The sequence below is a fragment of the Erythrolamprus reginae genome, chromosome 1 (genome assembly GCF_031021105.1).
Source record: "Erythrolamprus reginae isolate rEryReg1 chromosome 1, rEryReg1.hap1, whole genome shotgun sequence".
NCBI classification, from domain to species: domain Eukaryota; kingdom Metazoa; phylum Chordata; class Lepidosauria; order Squamata; family Dipsadidae; genus Erythrolamprus; species Erythrolamprus reginae.
Genome location: NC_091950.1, coordinates 249,290,722 through 249,313,704, shown reverse-complemented (window position 1 = coordinate 249,313,704; position 22,983 = coordinate 249,290,722).

The window sequence follows — 22,983 nt, the reverse complement described above, 5'->3', positions numbered from 1 at the left end:
GTTAGTCTTCCCAGGTAAACCAGACAGGAAACATTGCAAGATGAATAAATTCTACTTTATTGTAAGATTACATTAACATAATCCTGCAAGTTCAAACTTCTCATCTTCACTTTTAACTGCTTGATCCATTAAGTGGGTCCTTCTTAAGTTTCTTCCTCTAACAGTGATTGTGGCTTCATGCCTCTCTTGTCTGATTGTTTTCTAGGCAGTATCTTTTCCCCTCTTTCCCTAAGGTCATTTATACATTTCATTAAACACAATTAGTTTTTGCAGATGTAGGAAATTCAACAACCAAAATCAATATCATCAAGTTCTTAAATAAATCAAGATTTTATTTTATTTTTCCTGTTAGGGATTCAAGTTTTTACTTTACATATTTGCAACATAGAGTGAAACCTACTGTAGATCTGGTTTAAATGAGACCATTCCTTTAACAGAGCAATATTTTTCCTAAGTTACAGCAAGGAGAGTAAAGTGCAAAACTAAAGACTAATTCTGTGGTTAGCATTGGAATGGGAATCTGGAGCTATTTTCTCTCCCAGTGCTAAGTTTGCTGAGTGATACAGAACATTAATTTTGTGGCAATAGATTTATTCATTTCAGGAGAGACCAATTGCAAGTAAGCAGATATATTCAAGGTTAGTGTAAGTTAAAAAAAAGTTACCCTGGGAATCATGTTTCATTACCTTTAGTTATTCATGAGTATAGGGCTGCCAGACAAAAACCAATAAAAGTGAAAAGATATGCCACTACTCTTGGGCAAGTAATTAAAATGAATACTTCTCATTATATATTTCTTACATGTTTGTTTATACTGAAGGACAACATTTGCCTTTGTATTATTGGTATAGCATTTTAGTTTCTTTGCAACTGTTACAGAATTCAGTAGAATGGCTCATTCATTTCAAAGTGAATGTGTAGCTCATAAAAAAGCCATTGTTTTAATAACCTTTGCTTAAAAACAGTATCAAATCACACTGAAAAAGACCATTAATAGGTAAAATTGTTCAAATAAAATCAACTGTAAAAGGACTAATATTAAAGAAGTGCACAAAATAGACAGTGTGCACTTTGTTTTATGCATGAAACAAACACAATATGGCTCAAGGGTTTGTCAAGTGCTAGGGAAATCAGGAGATTGGAGCAGTTCAAATGCTTATAAAGATTTATTGCAAGCTTAAGCTTTCTACAAGAATCTGACCAACTAACAGTCAAAGGAAATGAGCAGGAGATAAGAGAGGCATTCAAGGTTGGCTAGACTCTTGCACGCAGACAGAGACTCATGACACATTTGACCCCTCCATTGGGTTCAGCCTGGCCACCTCCTAGTTTGCCTTCCAGTTCTTCTAATTCTAGCTTACTGTACTAATTCACCTCCTGAATTAGTTGTAGATAAGTTGTGATCTGAATAACATAAACCAAAACACACAATCCCCCACCCACCCACACTTGTTTTAGCTGAAGTAAGGTCCAGTTTGGTCTTTCAAGATACTTAAGGCAGAAGTGGTCATATGATCTCATAGGATCTGTATACTAGTCCACTCAGCCAGCATTTTCTTCCTTTTCACTAATTCATCAAACTTGATTTGAAATACAGCAGAAGACTATTGCTGATATATGCTACTGACTAAACAAAATGCACCAATTTGACAACAGAGGTTAATTGCTGTTTGGAGGATGGAGGACAAAAAAGGCAGAGTGGTAAATAGTTCCCACCAAGTTTCAGTAATGGCCACCACATCATCTGTAGCCTCATGTGCTAATGCTTCTAGCTCATCCTGTTTGTTCCCCAAACTTTGAGCATGTGTGTATATAAGCATTTGAGAGTTGGTATGTTTCCTGCACCTCCTACTTAGTGTTTGAGTTTTTCTTTTCTTTTTTGCACAATCCCTACATCATTGCTTGCTTTGTTTTCTTGGGGTTTAGTATTTGTTATGTGTTCTAAAGATTGGTCATCCTCCCCCCATCAATCTTAGTTTAAAGCCCCTCTGATGAGTTGAGCCAGCTGCTTTCCAGGTACATTTCTTCCTGTTTTTGTGAGGTGCAGCCCATCCCTTGTCTCTAGAGACTAACTGTTTTACAGTTGTCTAACTGTGGAAAGAAGTTGAAAGAGTCTAATAGCATAGTTTTCCAATCGGGAACCCACAACCAGGGAAATAAAGATGGAATCATGCCCAATGACCAATAAGATTTTAAAAAATGGTTGAGGTTGGGGAAAATAAAGAACTTAATGAGACAAGGAATAGAATAATTCATTCATAGAAGCAGAGAGTCCTATGGAAGGTACTCTTATGATATCCCTCTAGCCTCTTTCCTTTTGTGAAGGGTAAAGATTCTGAAGTAGAGTTGTTCAATTCATTCCCTGGAATCCATTTTTTATTGCTAAATGTGCGAGTAGAATCAAATCTATTAAATTCATGCAGAGATAGATGTCTTAAGCGCCAAAAAAAGACAATGTTTATGAAAAGACTGTACATGCACCAATAGAAAGCCTGTATTTTGGGCTTCCTATCCTCTTGATGGAAGGAAAGAGAATGAAGGAAAACGGGAACTAACAGTTTTACAGTTTTCTAACTGTAGAAAGCAGTTAGAAGATTCTAAGAGCATCAGTTTTCTAATTGGGAATATGCAACCAGAGAAATCAGGAGGGAATCATTATCATCCCCTATGACCAATAAGATAAAAAAATTCAAAAAAAAGTTGAGGTTGTGGAAAATAAAGAACTTAATGAGTCAAGGAATAGATAGCAAATAAAGGAATATAACTTTCACATGTGCTATAAAACATGGAACTTATTTTGTCTGGAAATGAAGAACTAATCATGCACAAGATGTTAAATCCTCATCAGTAAAAACCATGATAAATACAATTCAGGATCAGAGAAACAACCCAAAAAATGAATGAGTTATTGAAAGAACTATCATGAATTAGAGAGGATGCATGCTATAACATCAAACAGCATCATTTGCTGTCAACAAGGAAATGGGTATGATGACACAATAAATGTATAATTGTTTTGTTTTATTTTATTTTATATTTGTATTTTTAATGGCAGGATACAATTGCTGTTTCTTATACCTCGATTTTCTTGCCAAGAGATTTGCCAGAATTAATCTGCAGGGAAATGTTATTCAGGCTCAGTCAAAAAGGGAATAATTCATGATATTTTAATGAAGGAATGAGTTACTTCTAGGGGATTTGAGAAGTACAAGGTGATATTCAGTATCTTATTTTCCTGACAGTATACAAGTTGAATATTTATATAGTTTGTCCAGCAATGTTTTTCTTAACAGTTATCATCTGATTAAGCAACAGATCAGGGGTGGGTTCCACTTACCTTCACTACCAGTTTGCTCATGCGCACACCCCATCCCATCGTGCAAAACCCCGGGAAAATGCCCCTCTGCACATGCACAGAGTGTTTTTTTTGCAAGCTGCAGCAATTGGAGGGCTGGTTCAGGAGCCTGGACTGCTGGTCATCACTGCTGATTCAGTGAGCAATGATAAATTTCTGCCACTAGTTCCACAGAACCTGTCAGAACCGGCAGCAACCCACCACTTCAACAGATACATGACCTGTGTGTCTAAGTAGATTTACTGATATGCAGTCATCATGTAGGCTGGTTACCTTACTTACAAGTTGCTGGTGGTAAATGTCAGATAATTAAAACCACCTTTATAATGTGATTCAGCCATGGATAAGCAGGCCAATCAATTCTTATTGACACGGCAAAGTTAATCAACTTTAGGGTTAGGGTTAGTTTTTATAAAGCGAACCAATGAAAAATCTGAGAGTTTTAAACTAGGTCATTAAAAAAAGCAACTCCGGAATTAGCATAACAAATCATTCTCCTCCTATTGCCCCTTAGAATAAAGTTAGATTATTCGCAATTATGGAACAGTGGCCTCCCTTGAGATGTAATGAAGTAGGGGAATAGGATGGCAAATAAATAGAAAAACAAGGGGAACAGAAAATCTTACCTGGACTGATTATAAAGTTTGACAAAGGGATAGAATCTATTCTTTCCCAATACTTTCTTCCTAAGTTATGATTTGGGAAATAAATGCTAGGTCCCTCTTCAAGTGGACAGAGAAGGAGCTTAAAGAAAATCCCAGAAGCAGCTAAATCTTCTGCATTTGTTAAGAGTTGAGCCACTTTTAGGCTGCTCATGGGGACAGCATGAAGCTCTTATAAGCTGTTAGGAATTTTCACGAGCGTAGCAGGGAATGTAAGAGCTTATAAGAGCAATAAATAAATGAATGAACACTGAAATATATCCATTTCAGTTACCTACTTTTAGAGCTCTTCCTATATTATGATCTCAAAACAACTTAAAGGGCCAGAGAACAACATGTAAAAATTAAGCCATAAGATCAAGGGGCTTAGAAACAAAGACATATATGCTCCCACCACCACCACATACACATACAGAGTGTAGGAATCATAGACATGGAGTCATGGCTTTCTGAGCAAAGCAATTCTGAGCTAGGAAGACCTTCTCTATGGGCACGAAGCCTCTGTTGTTCAGAGACCTGTTTTCTTTGGCTATGCTGTCCAGATAGTATCTCTCTCTCTCTCTCTCCCTCTCTCTCTCTCTCTCTCTCTCTCTCTCTCTCTCTGTCTCTGTCTCTCTCTCTCCATCTCTCCAGAAATCTATCTTGCTCAGGACTTGCTGTTTATTCTTATAGAAACTTCTTGTGCACACAATTACAATGATTGACTTCCCCAAAGATAGCTAACTAGTAACAGGATAATATACAGCTTACCTATAGATCATATCAAGCAAACAGATGAATGCATTAATTGCTAGTTAAACCTTTTGCTCTTAGCTAGAAAAATAGAAGAGCTGAATAAGTAAGTAACCTTTACCCTAGATACACAGAGAGTAGAGCAAGTAACCTTTAAATAGAACAGAGAAATAGGAAGTTTGGTCAGTATAATAACAAGTTAGGCTTTCAATATCATTGGCAATAATTGACAGTAACCTACAAGGGAGGCGCTCAGACAGACAGAGACAGAAATAAACACACACCCATAGAGATCCTGAAGCAGGATGTGATTTTTTTTTAACCAGATAATGAAATACAGGTAGTCAATGACTTACAACAGTTCATTTAATGAGCATTCAAATTTACAGCGACACTGAAAGAAGGGACTTATGACCATTTTGCACACATATGACAGCTGCAGCATCCTCATGGTCATGCGATCAGAATTCACAGTCTGGGTAACTGACATGTACTTATAACAGTTGCAGTGTCCTGGGTTTTACAATTATCTTTTGCAACCTTCCGACAAGCAAAGTCAATGGAAAAAACAGATTCATTGAACAACCCTGTTACTAACTTAACAACTGCAGTGATACATTCAACAACTGTGCCAAAAAAAGTTCGCAAAATGGGATAACATTCATTTCATAAATGTCTCACTTGGCAACAGAAATGTTCAGCTCAAATGTGCTCATAAGCCAAGGACTCCCTGTATACATTTCCAGATAAAGGTAAATATTAGCAAGACATTCAGTGGATCCTGGCAGGTTGGATCAAGACGTCTAATTTCTCTCAATGAATGTGATCTGATTTGGAATGTTGTTGAATTTAGAAGAGATGAAAGAACAAGCACACATAAATACTTACTTTGCCAGCTGATATTGGGGATAGTGTCCCTTTCATTACAGTTCACAGTCCAAATTGGAAAATACACATTTTTTTGCCCTGTGTTAAGTTCACCTAACCCTATTTATTTGTAGTGTGACTGCAGATGAGTTGTATATAAGCTGTATAGGGCGCTGGTGAGACCACATTTGGAATACTGTGTTCAGTTCTGGAGACCTCACCTACAAAAACATATTGATAAAATTGAGCGGGTCCAAAGCATAGTTCCCTCTAAGCTGAGCAGTGAGCAATTGCTCACTTAAAAATCATCATCAACTCAGAGTTTTCCAAACCTGCCCAGAAGCCGAGAGGGAAAGAGTGAGAGGGAAGGAGAGAGAGAGGAAGAGAGGAAGAGAGAGAAACAGATAGAAAAAAGAGAGGAAGGAAAAGAGAAAGAAAAAGAATGGGAGTAAGGAAGAGAGAAAGAAAATCAAAATCTAGTTTGAAACTAGCTCAACTATTTAAGTGGCATTTTGATATTGATAGAGTTGCCCTATTATGAGCTCACTGTTATAGACACACAGTACAGTATTTTATTTTGAAATTCTCTGAGGCAAAACAGGGTGGGTTTTTTATTTGCGGCGCAGGCGGAGTAACAGTCGGACACAAAGGTGTGGGTATAAATAGGGTCACTTTTATTAAACAAATTCAAATTAACTATTTAGCCAATTAAACCACGTGACCTGCAAAGGTGCATAAATCAAATGGGGGCGGAGTTAACTTTCCAACAAACTCAATTGAGCAACTCTAGGGCGAAAGCTCCTTGCCCGGGTGCAGGGTCAGGTAAAATTACACCTGCCCCCTGCCCAATGCCATGCCCCCACGACGTGTGGGATGGCTCGCCACTGGTCTCTGATACGCCACAGGCAGCGAGCCACAGGAGCGACCCCCTCCCCGAACCCAAGCCGGTCGAGCCCTGTAATCCGAGAAGGAGATCGCCCCTCACCTCAGTAGAGGTGCCCCTAAAGGAGATCACACAGTTGCTGCTTACGCCCATTTCCGCCCCCTTTCCGGCCATCCCCCCCCCCCAGTGACCTTGAGGGGGGGGCGCTAGTTGGTTAGACCACCCCCTAACCACACTCCCACGCACAGAGTGGAGTAGGCGAAAAAACAGCCACAATTCGGCCAATTCCTTGTGACTGCAAAAAATTCCTACTCGGCCCCACCGAGGGCGACCCATCATATGCACCCTGTAACAGAGGGAGGGTGGGCGGGTGTCCAGCGCCGGCGGGCAAGAGGCACTACGCCACGAGGCAGCCCCTTTTATAGGGCTGCCTCCCTCCTGCCCGGTTCACTGGGTGACCACGCACCCAAACGACACGCTGCGGCCCCCGGGGATGACGTGGGGGCCGCAGGCTCTGCCCCAACATGGCGGCCTCCTTCCCCGGCCCATGCCACAACCCTCGCCAGCGGTGAGTCGCCGGCGGCATTGCGGCGCAGGCGGAGTAACAGTCGGACACAAAGGTGTGGGTATAAATAGGGTCACTTTTATTAAACAAATTCAAATTAACTATTTAGCCAATTAAACCACGTGACCTGCAAAGGTACATAAATCAAATGGGGGCGGAGTTAACTTTCCAACAAACTCAATTGAGCAACTCTAGGGCGAAAGCTCCTTGCCCGGGTGCAGGGTCAGGTAAAATTACACCTGCCCCCTGCCCAATGCCACGCCCCCACGGCGTGTGGGATGGCTCGCCACTGGTCTCTGATACGCCACAGGCAGCGAGCCACAGGAGCGACCCCCTCCCCGAACCCAAGCCGGTCGAGCCCTGTAATCCGAGAAGGAGATCGCCCCTCACCTCAGTAGAGGTGCCCCTAAAGGAGATCACACAGTTGCTGCTTACGCCCATTTCCGCCCCCTTTCGGCCACAGCAGGGGGTGAAATTATAAATTTATTCCCCCTGCTCCCCCCCCCCTGCACATGAATGTGCAGGCACCTCTGCAGGTCCGGTATGAATTTGTCATTCCCCTCGTCTGTCAAATGTACCCTGTCCCTTCTGAATAAAGCTAGCTGGGATGCTCTGATGTTGGGGTGACCTAACACTCCACCCCCCCGTCTGGAGTACCCATTCCTTCGCTGCCCTGTTAACTCTCTACCTGGCATCCTCCACCGCCTTGGGCTCTTGGCATACCTCCAGCACCTCCGTGGCAATATATGGTACACACGCGTGTGTCAGGCCACCTTTCCCAATTCACCAGCAACAGGTGGTTGCCACCAGTGTGCAACACCAAACAATCTGGGTCCGGCCCCTCATAGCTCCCAACTTTCCAAACGGGAGAGGCCCGTCTCAACGGAGACCTCCGAGCTCAAGCCCCTTCCACTGAAGCCCCAGTGACTCAGCAACCTCCACATTCCTGAAGATAATGTTGCAGCTGTACATCCAGCCGACATGCCATGCAGTGGCCGCAGTTTGCTACTGTGGGCAAAGGAAAGGGCGGCTCCTTCGCACTTAGCGCTTAACACGGTGGAGCAGGGCCAGGACCTAGAGAAACGATAAGAATAACAAGACAGTGTTATCCACCCACTCCCAAAAAAACAAAAAAAAACAAAAACGCTTGTACTCAGGTGCTTGAATCAACGCCACGAAAACCCACTGACTTTGATCCGCCACCGTATTCATTACTGTGCGGAGAACTTGCTGAAAACCGCAATCAGTACTGCTGAGGGAATACCACCCGATATCCTGCCAATGCTCCTGTAACGGCCCCCAACCGCTATTTGCTCAGTGGAGGCCCGTCTTATGGTACAAAGGGAACCATTCCCTGGCTTCCTCGCTGTACCTGGACTGGGTCCCTCACACCCAGGCCTCTGTCCTGTTAGATACGCCTGGCCGGTGATCAATCCACCATCTGCGTTACTGGAGACTCCGAGCACAACCAACGCGGTTGCCACAGCCCCCAATTTAACATCGATTTCCTGGCCCAGGGAAACGTACATGATCCACTACTGTGCGACCAGGACGGCACCTGGCATACCTTCGTGTCTCAAAGGCCATAGATTTGGCTGTCGAGTGAAACGGCCCTGCCTCGCTGGGTGAGAAGCTGGGTCTCCCCCAATGCCGCTGCCCCTGAAACTGGGTAATGTATAGCGGCTTACTAATTTCTCCCCCATCTGCGTCCTTTCCCAGGACCATCCCTTGATCATTCCCCGTGTCCTCAAATAGTTAGCCACCGGGTCTTTTGTTAGGAGAGCTAAGACCCCCCTTGTTGCCCATACACGAGGGCGTGTAACCGTGTGGTCCCCACCTGCACTCCTTTGCTTGAGCGATGGCGCCGCCCACCATTCTGGGTACCCTGTGCCCCCGCCCAAGCCATGTGGCTGCCAACCACCTGCCCATGCGCACATACTCCCTGCTAACAAACCGGGCCTTCTGTTGCTGTCTCGCTTCCCTGCCGCTGCACCAGCTGTGCCACCGTCGCAGCCCCATGGTCCTGTATTCCTCTCAGGCAGTCCCCACACTCTTCTTCAGCCTTAAATTGTCTGGGAGACGAGCCAATAAGCTCCGTGGCCCTGCTCGTTCCCCCAGGGAATAGAATAGTAGCGAGAATTTTATGCAGGGAAGCAAAGGCCCCTGAAAATGCCTCCTTTACCGTTAGCGCATGAATTAGCTAGACCAAACTAACTTAATCATTATAACCATAGTATTAATGTTAACCTCCTAACACCCCCACTTCGATATAGCTGACTACAATTGAGGCTGGATCTTCTGCTGCTAAGTGAGTTTTATTTGATTTTACAACTTCTTTTGGCCAGAGTTCTTAAGTGAATCTGGCTGTCTACCTTTACTTTGTTAGTTAGAATGTCAAGGGTAGGTCATAAATGGTGATCACATGACCCCAGGATGCGGCAACCATCATAAATGTTTTGTCGTTGCCAAGGACCCAAAATTTGATCAAATGATCATGGTGTACTCTGCAATGGATTTAAGTGTGGGGACCATCCATACACCACTTTTTAAGCATCATTGTAACTTCAAACAGGCATTAAATGAACGGTTGTAAGTCATGGATTTCATGCCTTGAGTTCTGAGTCACTTCTGCTTAAATTAATCTTCTCCAGTGTTTTCCAATATCATGCTTTATAGTTCTATTGGAGTACAGTTCTGTCCATTTTTTGAACTATAATCCAAGTTATGTTCTAAGAAGTCTTCTCTGTAGCAGCAGCAGAAAGATGGAATAAATCTTATATTAGAACTTTATTCAATTGTCACAAGACCACTGATTGGCTTAGAAATTTAGTTTATCTGCTAATTCTTTAATCGTTAAGAATTTAAGTACAGCTTATAGAAACATAGAAACATAGAAGACTGACGGCAGAAAAAGACCCCATGGTCCATCTAGTCTGCCCTTTTACTATTTCCTGTATTTTATCTTACAATGGATATATGTTTATCCCAGGCATGTTTAAATTCGGTTACTGTGGATTTACCAACCACGTCTGCTGGAAGTTTGTTCCAAGGATCTACTACTCTTTCAGTAAAATAATACTTTCTCATGTTGCCTTTGATCTTTCCCCTAACTAACTTCAGATTGTGTCCCCATGAACCTATGCACCGATTACTTCTACTTTTAATCGTCGTTGCTAGAAAACCAAGCAATATTACAATGCATTTCTCAACAATAGAACCTATGTGGTAATTCATATGGGAAAAGTGACCATTTCAGAATGGATTTAGGCAGTAATCCCTTTTTTTTTTTTTAAGTTGGAGAGGAGTTTTATAAAATAGGAAAGGGATGTAGGACCTATCCATATTTTTGTTCTTTCCAGATGTTGCTGTATTACAGCATTCCTAACCAGCATGTATAGTTCATAAATACTTGAAGGATGAAAACTATCAGAGGCACAATGGTTGTTCTGTGGTAGACCAGTGGACCACTTGATCCCTGAAGGTCTGGAATGGCCTATTGCTGATCTTAGTTGAATGAGCAAGACTGACTCCAAGAAAATCCTCTAATGTTATCATGGATATATAGAACTTTGAATCCGGTCTGAAGAAAGTTTCCCAAGGGAGAAAATTGCGACAAATGATCTCACTGAATTCTTTGCACCAAATGAGTCAGGTTATTGGATAGAATCCAGGACAGAATCAATCCCTGCTCATGTATGGTCAGCACTTGATTGTTGGGTTATGCCCAATTCTTGTTAATAATAAAGAAATAAAATAGATGTATTAGTACAGCCTTTATGCCAATGAGAATAGTGATAGTGCCAGATCACTGGTGAAAGGCTTTACGCTAAAGATATATCCAGAAACAGCTTAATTCAGATGAATGGCTTTGGAATCACCTTCAACCACAGCAATACACGAGCATGGAATAGAGTCAAACTAAATGTAAACTGCTCTAAACTCAACTGCAGAAAATACGACTGCAGCAGTAGAGTGATCGATGCCTGAAATGCACTACCTGACTCTGGGGTTTCTTCCCCAAAACCCAAAAACTTTAACCTTAGATTGTCTATAGTTGACCTCTCCCTGTTTCTAAAATGTCTGTAAGGGGCATACATAAGCGCACTATCGGGCCTACTAGCACTGTCCTATTCTCCTTTATTTTATCAATACTTGTTATGTTTATACAAACTACTATCTTGTACATGTTTGACAAATAAATAAATAATTAAAATAGAATAAAAAATAGATCAAACTTCTACAAACTATAGTAAGATAAGGGAAGTATAGCTCTAAGTTTACATCTCATGTTTATGGCAGTTTAATTATGGAACGAATGGCCATTGCTTGTGGTTTGTGTGACAAGCTATATTTGCATGCTTTATGTTAACTTAATTAAATCATCTCTCCATAAATATGTATCATCTTGCAATCATATTGCTTTTGCCACCTATAGTCAGAATTAAGATTCAGATTAGTATGGCTCTGGTTTTGGAAGTTATTAGCTACCCTTCCATATACATCTATGATCTGAAATTAAACTATGGACTTTATAACTACAGTTTTGGGTCTTCCGTTTTGGAACACAATACCAGATCTCTTAATTCCTACCAGGTCACAGTTTAACTCTAGCTCTCCATAAGTTTCTAGCTTTATGCTAGAGAAGATCAACAAATTCATTTCATTCCCTTCATAAATGAAGGAGCCTTTGGAGACAATGTTCCCATGCTCTGGTGTCAGAGCAACCACCCGGCGGCACACTGGCCGGGCAAACCCGGCCGGCAAGCCATCGACGCCCCGCGCGCCCTGCCGCCATTTACACGATGCCACGGGGGGGGGAGGGGCACCGGCACAGCAGCCATCTGACCCCCTCCTCCCTTTCCCAAGCAAGCCGCCTGCGAATCCTGCAATTTTCCGGCCGGCGCCGTCCTGCGCGCTGCCGGCAACGAACAAAGGAGAAGCGACGTCGCCACGAACGGCCCGTGCACGGGCGCTGGGCGCCGCCGCACCCCCACCCCCGTAGACCAGGGCCACCCCCAGCGATCGCCATCGATCCCGGGGGCTTCACAAACCGTCCACCTCAGTCCTCCCGTCGGGGAGAAAAGCGCGCTGGTCCCCCCTCGCCGTTCCGTCCTGCGGCGAGATCGGGGGGGAGCAAGAGATGTCCAGCACCGGCGGGCAAGAGGCACTATGCCACGAGGCAGCCCCTTTTATAGGGCTGCCTCCCTCCTGCCCGGTTCACTGGGTGACCACACACCCAAACGACACGCTGCAGCCCCCGGGGATGACGTGGGGGCCGCAGGCTCCGCCCCAACATGGCGGCCTCCTTCCCCGGCCCACGCCGCAACCCTCGCCAGCGGTGAGTCGCCGGCGGCATTGTTTGTTTGTTTGTTTGTTTATTCATTCATTCATTCATTCATTCATTTAATATTTCTGTGCCGCCCAGTCCCGAAGGGACTGCCGCTCAGACACTATACTTTTCCGCCCACCCCCACCCCCCAAAAATTAGAGGGAACACTGGTCCAAAGACGGGCTACAAAAATGGTGGAAGGTCTTAAGTATAAAACATATCAGGAAAGACTTAATGAACTCAATCTGTATGGTCTGGAGGACAGAAGGAAAAGAAGGAACATGATCAAAACATTTAAATATATTAAAGGGTTAAATAAGGTCCAGGAGGGAAGTGTTTTTAATAGGAAAGTGAACACAAGAACAAGGGGGCACAATCTGAGGTTAGTTGGAGGAAAGATCAGAAGCAACGTGAGAAAATATTATTTTACTGAAAGAGTACTAGATGCTTGGAACAAACCTCCAGCAGACGTGGGTGGTAAATCCACAGTCACTGAATTTAAACATGCCTGGGATAAACATATATCCATCCTAAGATAAAATACAAGAAATGGTATAGGGGCAGACTAGATGGACAATGAGGTCTTTTTCTGCCGTCAATCTTCTATGTTTCTACTTTCCCATTTCTCTGAAAATCAAGAAGGCATGTTCACTTTTAAGATTTTATCCATCCCCTCTCCCACATGCAAGGTGCGCAAAAAGTATCACTTAATCTGAATCCAAGCCAGAGTATTTGCTTTTAACCTCAGGCTAAAACTAGGCTTATGGTTTGAAATATCTAGCCATTACCATGACTTCATCTTTGTATTTGTCAAAAATGAAACATTGGCTTTCCGACTAGGATGGCAGATTGCAGGCTTTGGAATATTTTGTACAATGCTAGTAAAACTTACGGAAGAGAACAGATTGTAAGAGTCAGCTTCTTTTATTCTATCAAAGTATGGGTGTTCTCTTAGGCAATAGGAAAGAGCAATTTTGGGTAATAGTGAATCATTCATCTTATAAACATAATTTCTTTAGGGCAAGGTTTTTAGGAATTGCTGATCTGGGTTAGCTTTCAGATAGTATTAATAGACCTTATTATTTTTGCTTACTAAAGTAGATTACTTTGAAATAATAGGGGTAACTTGTCCAAGCCTAAAATGTGAGTTCCAGCGATAGTTATAAATAAAGAGGTAATAGCCATCACAATCTTTAAATTTTATTTTAAACTACTAAAAATTACTAAGCTTTAGTCAGTCCCTATAGACTGACAATTTTAATACTCATCAGAGTATTAAAATCCCCATTGAAGAAATGCTTTTATAAAATGCTGCTCAATTTAGTTATTGCATGCATAGTGGTCATAAGTCAAGGACTATCTACTTATATGTGGATCTTACTGATTAGGCTTTTCCCTTTCTGGGTAAGCTTTTCCCTTTCATGAAGCAAAATGAGGAGTAATAAACCAAAGAAATAACAGTAGGTCAAAAATCTATTTTTTTTATTAAAAAAAAGCTTATTCCATAACATCATTCATAGCTTTCCAATATTTTCATCCTCCTAAACTCTCCATACAATCGTTTACACTGTTTTATTTTACTGTTTGAAGTGCTCGCCTTTCTTTCAAACTCTATTCAGAATCTTTCAACCACAACTTTTTCCAAGTGCCTCATTCTCAGCCCGTCCACTTTTCCTTTTCATTAAGATGGTCTTTAAGTGCTGTTTTGGTATACTGTATGTTTTCCAATCTAATCCTTATTTATTTTTTCCCATCTAGCTAAATCACCTTAATGTGCTCTTTTTAATTGGCAGTCATAACCTTGTATTTTCTACAAGCTTCCAGAACCTGTCAGTTATCAAAATGATTTCTCCTAGGACTGTGATGAACCTATGGCACGCGTGCTACAGGTGGCACATGAAGCCATATCTGTAGGCATGCAAGCCATTTCCTTAGCTCAACTCCAGCTGATTTTTTGGCTGGCATTGCCCATGCCGCCCCTCCCCACCCAGGAGTCTCCATGTGGCCTATTTTGGATGCCAGGTAAGAATAGGGCTCACATGGAGGCTCTAGGAGGGTGTTTTTGTTCTCCGGGGCGGAACAAGGGGGCATTTTCACCCTCCCCAGTGTTCTGTCGGGCTCTCTGGTAGAATCCTCCCGAAAATCCACAGGTACAAATTTCAGACACACACATGTTTGAAAATTCAAAACAATGCTCTTTATAATGAAAATTAACTTAAACTAAGCCCTCTTTTGGTATAGCAAAGAGCACTGGTCTCCAAACAAACTGGTAATTGGTACAAGTCCCTTATCAGTTCTGAGATACTTAGCTTGCAGCTGTGAGGCAATTCACAGTTCCTCTTCTTTCACAAAGTGAAACACCCTTTGCTCTGCTTTAGTTTCAAAGCGGGGAAAAAGCAACACACCAAGGTCGAAGTCAGCAAAGCAGGCACGAAACATAAGGATCAGATAATCATCTACAATGGCCAAACCCACATGCTGCTCTTTATAGCAGCCTCACTAATTACCACAGCCCCACCCAACCACAGGTGGCCTCATTTTCTTTGATAATAATCTCTCAGTTGTTGCTGCCTATGCATCGCTCTCCGCATGCGTGGCTGTATCATTAACTCTTGTTCTGAATCCAAGGAGGAGCTAGATAATTGATCTCCTTCTGAGCTGTCTGCCACACTCTCCTCCTCTCTGTCACTCATGTCTTCTTGGTTAGAGGAGCCTTCATCATCAGATTCCACCGGGAGCAAAACAGGCCTGCGGCGTGTGGATGTCTCCCCCACATCCACAGTCCTTGGGGCAGGAGCTGGGCCAGAGCTAACCACAACACCCAGGCTCCAGGAAAGCCTCTGGAACCTGGAAGTGGTGAAAAATGGGCCTATGGGGCCCACCAAGAGTCAGTAAATTGACCATTTCTGGGAGGCTAGCTAGACCCAAATTGAGACTCCCGGGGTCATGCACACATGCACTGAGGGCAGGACAGAGCAGCAGGTCACATGTGCAGGGGCAAGGCATGTAGGGGGCATTGAATTATGGGTGTGGACATGTGCATGCTAGTGCGCACAAGTGCACACTTTCAGTACCTGAGGGAAAAAAGGTGTGCCATCACTGTCCTAGGACTTGAAAACCAATTGGTTTGGGCCCCTGCTAGATCATGTATGGGTATAGTTAACCAGATTGGCTATCAAGTTCTTTTGTTTATTTTTCCCCATAAGTATTGTATTCTTTTTTTATTCTATTGGTTTTATTGTACACTGTCTGGAATTGGTTTGGAATCGGACTGTGTCTACATTTAATTAATTTAACCTAAAAGATCTGTACTGAGAGAACCTAAATGTGTTACAGAGGTGCAACAAAAATATTTTAATTCTGTAGCTTTATTCCAGCTTCAGAGACAGTAAAATCTGCAAGCAAAACTGATGCTGAATCAGATCCTGGATCTTACAAGTATCACAGGAACAAGCTCAGCAGCAAATAAATTGCTGCCCTTTGCAAATAAAAAAATTAAAAAAATAAAAGGCATTATTCTCTTTTGTATTCGCTCCACATTTGCTCATTACCATTTATTCTTCTCCCTATCTGTTCTTATATTACCACACATACAATTCTTAAATAACCCATTCAATTTGTTTTTATTTATCTCCTGACATATTTGCTCTCTTCCAAATAATAAAGTAAGCAGAGGAGCACAGCTATTTTCACTGATTTCAACATTCATCCTTCACAATAGGCTATGTACCCTCCACTACCTTTATGCTGGCATTTCCACATTTTTAAATCATCTCTATCCATTTTCTCCTCTTTTGTAATTTTACCAATTTTAAATAGCTCATCTGCTTGCTCTAATTTTCCACAATTGATATATAACTTGAAATTTATCTTTCTTTTTTTCTTGCCAAATGCTCTTCAATGCATTACTTTTGAGATCAATACCCTTCATTGCATCATGCAATCTATCTAACATTTGTTGCAAATCATTTAGGTTCTCAGCCAGGAACATAGCACACGCATGCACGCACAAACACACAAAAACACCTCTAACCAACACACCAAGAATTACACCACAAGCCTTCCCTATACCAGGGATCTCCAACCTTGCCAACTTTAAAACTTTTGGAATTCAACTCCCATAATTCCTCAGCCAGCTTTATGACGTTATGAATTCTGGGAATTGAAGTCCACAAGTTTTAAAGTTGCCACGGTTGGTGATCCCTACCCTAATACAACATGTGTCCACAAACCTTGAAGACATTAACATTTCCTCTCTGCTCAAAATCAAACCATTGAATGTGTCATTTATTCTCTACTATGCTTTAATTCCACCAAGCCCTGCTTTTATTGCATTCAGCAACCAATTTTCATATTTGCCTAAAACATTCAAGCTTTTTCACTTTATCCCTTTAAATCAACAACACCAGCAGCAAATAGAAAGTGTTCTTAAATTCAGACATGAATTGGTAGCCTGCTAAAGAACAATTCAATTTTCAATTCAATTTATTAGATTTGTATGCCGCCCTCTCCGAAAACTATACATTCTTTCTAGTAGGTGGAGGGATGGGAAAGGATGGGAAAACACCGCACTTAGCCAATCAGAACTGCATCTGAAAAAGATATAAATAGCACCCATGTGCCCTAGTTCCCCCTCTTTAAGACTCAGTCCTGAGCCAGGGATGTGAGCTTTTCTCTTTAAGGAATTATCCAGCTTTCAACCCAACTCACAGTAAATATTTTTTTCCTGCCCTTGCCAAGCTGTCCAAGTGATCTCTACCATCTCACCTGGGTTGATGGCAGTCTCAGGCATTAGCCCAGCTGCTGCTCGAAGGCAGACTCAGGTGCCAACCCAGCTGCTACTCAATATCCCAACAGTGGCTTCACTCAAAATTACTGCTTGGGAAACAGGGAAATGTTCCCATTACTTGGCCTTCTTGCGAACGGGGGGATTATATCTGAGATGACCACTCCCACCTCCTGTCCAGCTAGAAATTGAATCTGGAAGCTGATGGTAACTTTAAAGTGATTTATCAGACTCTAGACAGAAAGCAGAGTGGCCCTAGCAGTATTAATCTACAGTCTTAAGCTAATTAAGGGCACTGGAGGGGAAATGACCTTCCCAACTGAGAACTTTAACAACAAAAAAGGGTTAACTGAGGGCAGAGATTGCTGGATGGTGTTCCTGGGGAAAGCATCCTTGGTGTAATTGCAGCTATAGTGTAAAGCTATTCAAATCCACCGCAGGAGGTTTCTAGCAATCAGATCGTTCCCTTTGTCTTCCTGTTGAGCTCTGCATTGTTGCAGGAAGTTGCAGAATGCTGCGGCAACCATTTAAACTGAACCACAAGGTCAGACTCATTTGCATAGCCACACCCCTGACCTAGATTTGTAACAAAAAGATGAGTTTAATGCCAGAAAAGAACCAAAAAAAAGGCAAGACTCAAATTAAGTCTAGCAAACCTTGCCCTGGAGAGTATAGAGGGGATCTTTCACCCTCTCACCATAATAGAGAAAGATCTACCATAAGGGGTCAAACCATTTCTTTTGATAGTAAGTCTATGAACCACCAGGTCAGGAAAAAAAAAGGGAGTGGTTCCAAACCAGACCAGAAATATGTCTAAGGGTCAGCAGACCTAGATGCATGGCTTCCAGTCCCCAGCAGCATCCAGTAGTAGGAATCTGGGAAAATTATTATTTATTTATATATTATTTCAATTTCTAGGCTGCCCTTCTCCAAAGACTCAGAGCAATCCCAGCACCAATCCACTGAGCTCTACAGAAGTGCAGCAGAGAATCAATGAGGCCATCAGAAGAGTCGTGGAAGCAGGCATTAGGGCCATGGCAGGCTCCTCACCTTCTACTCCACTTGCCACCATCTCAGCTCCCCAACCGTCTCATCTGACAGCGGACAGGTAGCCCTACACCATCAAGAGGAGGGGGACTATGCCCATGATGTGCCTCCCCATCCCTTAGATTAACTTGATGAGAGGCATTGGGAAGAGGACCACATGGTGGAGGGACAGACTGGCATTACAATGTATGACAATGGCTCGAGAGCCCTCAGTCTCCACTGGACTTTTTCAACTGGCCCTACACCCCACCCCCCCATTGAGAGATGTCCAAACAAGCAGTGCTACCACAGATCCCATGTTGGAGGCCATTACATTGCATCCTTGACACTATTCATCCATCACTAAAAACTGGATACTTTTACCTCTGAGGTGGCCGCTCCGAGTCCACAGAGAGGGGCAGCTTATAAATCTAATAAATTAAACTAAATTAAAATTACATTTGGACAAAGACTGTTGCAACAAGTGGTACAGGATAGTGGGAGCGCCAATCAGTGTTAGGTAGCTCACACAAGGGACCAATTACTTTGGTATGTCCCATCCTTGGAGGCTAGCTCCACCTACTAAGGATTAGAGGCATTGTATTTGCCCTTTCTTGTAGGGTGGAGCTAGCCTCCAAGTCCCTTCCTTCAGAGAACATGGCTGGAACATAGTGTAAGAAATGCATATCTCTAAGTATGTTATAAATTAATAAAGGTTTTTCTTGTCAAGGAGTTGCATGCAGAGTCTGACTTTCATCCCTTATCTTATGAAAGGCGAACTAGGGAAAGGGGTGCTATTTATACTTTTTTCAGACTCAGTCCTGATTGGCTAAAGGTAGTGTTTTCCCATCCTTGTAAGCTAGCTCTACCCTACAAAAATGTATCAGGTAAGTACAACGCCCCTTCCCCCTGCCTTCCATAAGATGCGCTGCACTTCCTATATTTCCTCAATGCCATCTCTCATGGTTTTAAATCATAATTCTTCCACATTACTTCCCCAGGAACAAGCTCGTTTTTGCACTTACTCAATACCTTTTCCCTTTGCACAAGGAGACATGGCATTGTTTCATTGTCTGGTACTAGTTTGCAGCATGCATTGTCTAAATCAAAGAATGGCTCCATAAGCAATTCATTTTTTAGCATTTAACCATCTACACCTGCAATTTACCATTGCCTGCAGTCCTTGTCAGTAGATATAACACCAATTCCTTGTCCTCATTTTTCCCTTAGAAGTAACATTTCCCCTTAGAAGTAACATTTATATCATTCATTTCAATCCTTCCTTCTGAGCTATCACTATAATTGTAAATTGTTTCTCAATATACACATTAGACAGTATCTTTCTCTTGTCCTCATTTTTTTTACAGAAATCATTCTTTTGTATGCATTTTTCTCTTGTGCAGCCTCTTTTATTTCTTCATTCCTCTAAGCATCTTTTTTCATACTTCCTATTAGTGTAACTCTGCAACCTTCTGCAGAATTTTCTAACACAAATTCTTTTTACTTTGTTCTAAGCAGCCTCCACATTCTCTTTTCTTACGGCTACATTTTATTCATTATGTTGGGGATTTAACCTATTTCCTCTCACTCTCTTTCTTGGATGCATGTCTTCTCTTATTGCAATTGTTTTATTTCCCCTCTAGTTTCTCACACATTTATTTTCTTCCATTTTTTCAGGATTCACAATTAATACTATCAAATGATAAATCTGTTCTACTTCTAGGACATCTCATCATCCTTCTCCTAGGCTTTCATAAGTAATTAAATCAATTATTAATTCCTTTGGCATGTTTATGCATAAAAACATAGCTAAACTACATATTCAGAATCTTTCTTTGCCGAAGAGACGGAGTAACGACACGGACACAAGAGCTGGATTTAAACTTGGGTCATTTTTATTAATTAATAATTTGCATAATTTATTTAATTAAATTAGCATAAATTAGCATAAATTAGCATAAATCAACATGCTTAACTATGACCCAAACAGTGGACCTGCAGGGTCAAACAAATACTTCCGGGGCGGAAATGACGTAGCAAATCAACATTCCTGGGCAACTATGGGCGTAGCTCGATGCTAGTCCAGGTGAGGGACCTCTCCCTCACCTGAGACCCTGCCATGCTCTCGCATGAGGGGAGTCCCGCCGGTGCACCCCTACTCGGGGACTTCAATGTGCGGGACCCAAAGACAGGTTCCCCCCAACTGCTCAGGTAGCACCCCACCATGAGCTTGGAGAGAACCTGTCAAACATCCCCAAAGATGCCCAAGGGAGAACGCACAGTTGCTAACCACCACCCAGATTTCCGCCCCTAACCTGCCACGGAGCGGGGGTCAGATCTCTATCTTGGCCCCCCGACTCCCCCCTCTATCTGCGCCAGCTCACGCAGAGACCGCTGCAGGTCCTGTAAGAAAATGGTGTTCCCCTGTTCTGACAGGTGAACGCCATCGGCCCGGTAAAGCCATGGCCGATCTACCGTGATGAGGGGATGGGCCACTACAACCCCACCTAATTCCCTAACTGTTTTACCCAGGGCCTTATTCACTCTACGCCTGACCCGGTGAATGGCCCTAAGGGAAATGGCGTCCCTCCATACGATCCTTGGGAGGATCTCTGACCACACCACTTGCGTGGTTGGCCACACAGTGCGAAGCCACCGCAGGTCTTCGCGCGCCTGGATGATCAACGGTAGACCACCAAGCAGGCATAGGTCATTGCCACCGAGGTGCAAGAGCAGCCATCTGGGTGCGGCTATGGGCTGCCGCCCACCCAGTCCCATCTGAGCGCGACCCTGGGTAGCCGCCCGCCCATCAGCACCGGGTACAGCCCTGAGATGCCGCCCCCCCAGCAACGTCGGTAGGAGCCCCTCCCACCGCATACCTCTCCGGCCCATCCAAACAACATTGACCCAACGTCCCAATGACAACTGGGTCCCGATGGCGCTTCTGGCTGCTGAGCGGCCGGCCCAAAATACCATGCTGTGGCCACACAGCAGTGCCGTCGGTTTCTGATTGGCATGGGGACCTGAAAGAGGACACACACAGAGAGGTTACCTAGCCTAAGCCCTGCCTAGGATCCTCGGCGGGCCTAACATAACCCAAATATGCCGCCGACCGCCAGCGGCCGATCTCCCGAATCCGATGGGCCGGGAAACCAGAAAGCGCCGCACTAGTGGCGGCGCCGATACGGAACGAATGCGTTCCATATCCGGCGGGATCCATGCCCACCTGAGCCATTGCCTTAGACACTCAGGCCCACAATTGATAACGGGTCAGGGGGGTACCGTCCTGATGCTTAAATAAGTACCCTTGCCCTGACCCCCTTAAGGCACAAAATTGCTGCAAAGCGGCCACCGGGCATACAGACTGATCGGTGGCTGCACTAAGTTCTATCTTAACCCCTCTGTGCAACTGATCTGTCTTGGAATGTCTCACCAAAAGTGAGACACCCCCTTGCCTGAAGGCCAGATCAGTGAACTGGAAGGCACGGAGCGACAAGTCAGCCTGTGAGGAAGCTATTGCCTCGCTGACCCTAAGGGCCCCAAAAAACATTACACAAGTGGCTGCCCTAAAAAGACGGGCCTCGTACAGAGAGGCACACAGACTGTCCAAGGCCTGATTAATCAAGGACAGCTGCTGAACCGTCAGGGCCTGACGAGTGTCAGAAGGGACCCCCTGTCGCTCCCTCAACCAGCCTTCCAGCATCTTCCGAATGCGGAAGTCACCAGAAAAATCTCTGAAGCCCCCCGCCTTGGACAGAAAGGCGAGGCCGGCTAACCTGGACCTAATAGTCCTAACTGAAAGGCCACGCTGCCTCAGCAGGACACAAAATTCCGCCAGGTGTTCAACTGGGGCAGGCCAACTATGGGGGTAACCCTTACCCTGCCTGAAATCCCCAAACTCCTTACCTGCACTCTGGTAGGCCCGCAGGGTGCCCGGTGCTACCGAAAGGGCGATCGCCCTGGAGGCCTCGTCTCTCCAACGCTCGGGAGCCCGCCCAGGCTGCAAAGGTGGACTGGGAACACCTCTGGCGACTCCCGTGCCCATGGGGCCAGGGTCTGAAACCTGGACAACTGACCACGGGACAAGGCGTCAGCCACACCGTTATCCAGCCCGGGGACATGTCTGGCCAAAAACAAGGCGTTTAGGGACAAGGACTTGTGCACAAAATGGCGGACAAGCCGCATGACCCTGTCACTCTTAGAGGACAGGGCATTAACAACATGGACAACCGCTAGGTTGTCGCACCAAAAGTGCACAGTCTTGTTCCTAAACTGCTCCCCCCAAAGCTCTAAGGCCACTATCAAGGGGAAGAGCTCCAAAAAAGTCAGGTCCTTAACCAGAGAAGAGGCACTCCATTCCGGAGGCCACACCGACCAGCACCACTGGTCACCTAGCACTACCCCAAAACCACAAGTCCCCGCAGCATCCGAGCACAGCTGCAATTCAGCTTCCAAAAGAAGCTCCTGCCTCCAAAAAGACAATCCATTAAAGTGCTCCAAAAACTCCCGCCACACGCAGAGGTCAGCCCTGACTCCTGCGCATAAGCGGGTACGATGATGGGGCAAACGCAGCCCCTTCATCGCATCATACAACCGTCTGGAAAAGGCCCTGCCCGGCACTACTACCCGACAGGCAAAATTAAGGATCCCGGCCAGTTCCTGGAGCTGCCGAAGAGTCACCTTCCTGCAGCCCAGGACCGCCTCCAGCTTGCACCTGATTTTTTCCAACTTGTCCAGGGGCAATCTAGAAGATTGCTCCTCTGAGTCCAATTCAATAC